Source organism: Physeter macrocephalus, chromosome 15 (assembly GCF_002837175.3).
Source record: "Physeter macrocephalus isolate SW-GA chromosome 15, ASM283717v5, whole genome shotgun sequence".
In the NCBI taxonomy this organism is placed as follows: domain Eukaryota; kingdom Metazoa; phylum Chordata; class Mammalia; order Artiodactyla; family Physeteridae; genus Physeter; species Physeter macrocephalus.
This window is the reverse complement of record NC_041228.1, coordinates 71,273,277-71,276,986: the sequence shown is the minus strand read 5'-3', so window position 1 is coordinate 71,276,986 and position 3,710 is coordinate 71,273,277. Positions and strand designations below refer to the sequence as shown.

At 36.5% G+C, this 3,710-nt stretch overlaps 1 pseudogene; it reads left to right on the top strand.

The window, feature by feature from the left end:
* The first annotated feature begins 2,735 nt into the window (after positions 1 to 2,735).
* Positions 2,736 to 3,705, top strand: LOC112065831 (UDP-GalNAc:beta-1,3-N-acetylgalactosaminyltransferase 1-like; annotated as a pseudogene).
* Positions 3,706 to 3,710: the final 5 nt, after the last annotated feature.

The window sequence follows — 3,710 nt, the reverse complement described above, 5'->3', positions numbered from 1 at the left end:
ATGAAGTAAGTCAGAAAGGGAAAGACAAATACTATATGATATCACTTATATGGAATCTAAAATACGACACAAATGAACTTATTTACAAAACAGAAACAGACTCACAGACATAGAGAACAGACTTGTGGTTGCCACGGCAGAGAGGGGTGGGGAGGGATGGATTGTGAGTTGGGAATTAGTAGATGCAAATTATTATACATAGAATGGATAAACAACAAGTTCCTACTGTATAGCACAGGGAACTATATTTAATATCCTGTGATAAATCATAATGGAAAAGAATGTGAAAAAGAATGTATACATATATACACACATATTTATATATAATGTGTATATGTATATACATATATATACATAATGTATATATATATACAACTGAATCACTCTGCTATATGGCAGAAATTAACACAACATTGTAAATCAACTATAGTTCAATACAATAAATTTTTAAAAAATAAATAAAATAAAGTTTGTTTTAGCCATTAAAAAAAAAAATCCCAGAGTACTGTGGTTCATTTCCAGTTTCTTTCTTTTCTCCTCCCCCCGCTGGAAGCAAGAGGGGATTTTTCTCCTGTATTTACAGTGAGAATCTGGTTGAGCTCCTGGGGGTAAAACTCACAAAACGTGTGGGGATCCCTCTGTGATAGGGTCTGCCCAAAGTTTTTAACTCTCAGACTTGTCCACACCCGAGCTTCCAGCAACTTTTCAATTATAGTTGAGGTTTTCCCACACTGGCACTGGTCCCTGTGGCAGTTTATGCTCTTGACTATATGTGACTCCCTATACTTACCCATCTGTCTCTCCAGTGTTGGGGATTTGTCCTGTGCCCTCAACCTCTCTTATGAATCCATGAGGAATTGTTGATTTTTCAGTCTGTTCAGCTTTTTACTTGTTGCTATGATGGAGTGACTTCCAGGCTCCTTGCATATGGAACTGGAAACCAGAAGTCCAATTATTTTTTAAATTCTATCTTCTCTTTCACTTTCATTAGCTAGATTTCTTTGTTGTAATAGTTATTTGCAATAATCTTCAGGATTTGAGTTTATTTTGGCTTTCTCTTTATTAAGTACTACTATAAATTCTTCTTTTCTTTTCCTTTTTTAACTCATAGCGTTTCTGTTCCATAGATTTAATAATTTGTAGACTTTGTGCTCTTTGGTGTTCATGTGTCCCTTCTTCCTTCATTTGATTCCTGTGTCATTTGGTTGTAACCCCATTAGTCTGTGATAGTGTCCTTGAGTTCTGGAACAAGATGTCTCAGGCAAGTCTACATGTTATGCTTCAGACTTGTAATCGGCCACTTATCCAAAGAACCCTGGTATTTATGGAGCACAGTCTACATATAGGAGCACTCATTGCTACTGGGGGGTGTCATTGCCTTCAGGCATTTTAAGTGGACAGAACTAGGGAATAAATACTTTTTAAAGAAAAAGTTCATGATTTAATAGTATTTCCAATTCAGATTTAACATCACAAGATTTCGCTGTGTCATTTTATTTTTATCCCTTGTTTTCGTACACAGAAATTCTTAATTCCTAACACAGCAACATAATTACGTATTTGCTATATTCTACCATATAAAAATGGGCCACATTATTAATAATATAATTCAAGCTCTTTGCATTCTTACTGTTTGATGCTTGTCACCTTGAATTTTATATGTCAGATAATAATATTGTTATCCTTGCTTTCTTTATTTCTAGCCTACATATTTATTTTTAAACTCTAGATGCCATGGTTTAGGTGTGTCTTGTTCAAATAGCTTATTGTTATAATTTGTGTCTGTCTATGCATGTATACGTGCATATGTGTTTGTATTCACAGAGGCATCACTGCATCTTCCCCCTCATTCTAACACTCTTAGTCTTTTAAATAAAGCCTCAGATATCTTATAAATCTATACTTTATAAATTAAATATGAAATAAATATATTAAAACGTATTAAGTATATTTATTATATCAAATTATATGTTATAGTAAATATTATATAATATATATAATTTTGGTTATTAGGTATTTAGGGTGGACGGAGAGGTGAACAAATGTTCTTATAAAATAATAAACATGTTTGTTCAATAAAATTTAGAAAATGCAGAAGAAGAGAAAAAAGAATCACCAACTCTCGTACTCCCAACAACTAGACAACCACTGTTAACCATTCATTCATAAATGTCTATTAGGGGTTTATTATGTGCCTTTTGATATGTTTCTTTCCAGTCAAGATTATACAATTAAATAATAATTAATAATAATGGATTCCATTTTTTAGTGCTTATATTTTACAGATTATGTCAGTTAATCCTCATAACAAACAAACCTAGGGAATAGGTGATATGTTAATACCACTTTAGAGATGGAGAAAGTGAGTTTCAGAAATGTTAAGTGACTTGTCCAAGATGTCAGTATTAACACGGCCTTGGAAAATGGGGAGAGGGGAGGGTCGGCCCTCTGCCCCGCGTTGGAGCAGGGTGCACGCGGCGCGCTGGAAAGTTCACGGCAAATCTTTTAATTAAAGCATGGAATACGGAAAACAAAAAACTTCAGCTAGTGCTTTAGTCTCATCTGAAATTCTACAGGCATGTATCTTACAAGCAGTGTATGGCAGAGTTTTAAGCCAATCCGAGAGTCTGTTTTTCAGTAGAAATTTCAAGCATTATTTTTGACTACCACTTGCTACGGAATGTTCAGTTGATGAAACTGAAGGTCTTTCACTCAGAAGAAGTCAATCAAGAAGCCGAGGCTCGCGTGCTCCTGAGCTTCTGTGAATGGCCCCGGCGCTCCTAACCACCCTTCCGGGTAGGATGTCACTGAGGTCCCTGAAGCCTCCTGCCACTGTCGCTCCTAAGTTTCCTGGTGATGTGGTACCTCAGTCTTCCCCACTACAATGTGACAGAACGCGTGAACTGGCTGTACTTCTATGGCTATGAGCCCATTTACAGACAAGACTTCCACTTCACACTTCGAGAGCATTGGAACTGCTCTCATCCAGATGCACATCTTGTCATCCTGGTGACCTCACACCCCTCAGATGTGAAAGCCAGACAGGCCATTAGAGTTACTCGGGGTGAAAAGAAGTCTTGGTGGAGATACGAGTTTCTTACGTTTTTCTTATTAGGCCAGTAGGCTGAAAGGGAAGACAAAGTATGAGCATTATCCTTAGAGGATGAACACCTCCTTTATGGCAACATAATACAAGATTTTTTAGTCACATACAACAATCTGACCTTGAAAACAATTATGGCATTTAGGTGGGTAACTGAGTTTTGCCCCAATGCATGGTACATCACGAAGACAGACACTGATGTTTTCATCAATACTGGCAATTTAGTGAAGTATCTTTTAAATTTAAACCACTCAGAGGAGTTTTTCACAGGTTATCCTCTAATTGATAATTATTCCTATAGAGGATTTTACCAAAAACCCCATATTTCATACCAGGGGTATCCCTTCAAGGTGTTTCCTCCCTACTGCGGTGGGTTGGGTTATATAATATCCAGAAATTTGGTGCCAAGAATCTATGAAATGATGAGTCACGTAAAACCCATCAAGTTTGAAGATGTTTATGTTGGGATCTGTTTGAATTTATTAAAAGTGGACATTCATATTCCAGAAGACACCAACCTTTTCTTTTTATATAGGATCCATTTGGATGTCTGTCAACTCAGACGCGTGATTGCAGCCCATGGCTTTTCTTCCAAGGAAATTATCAC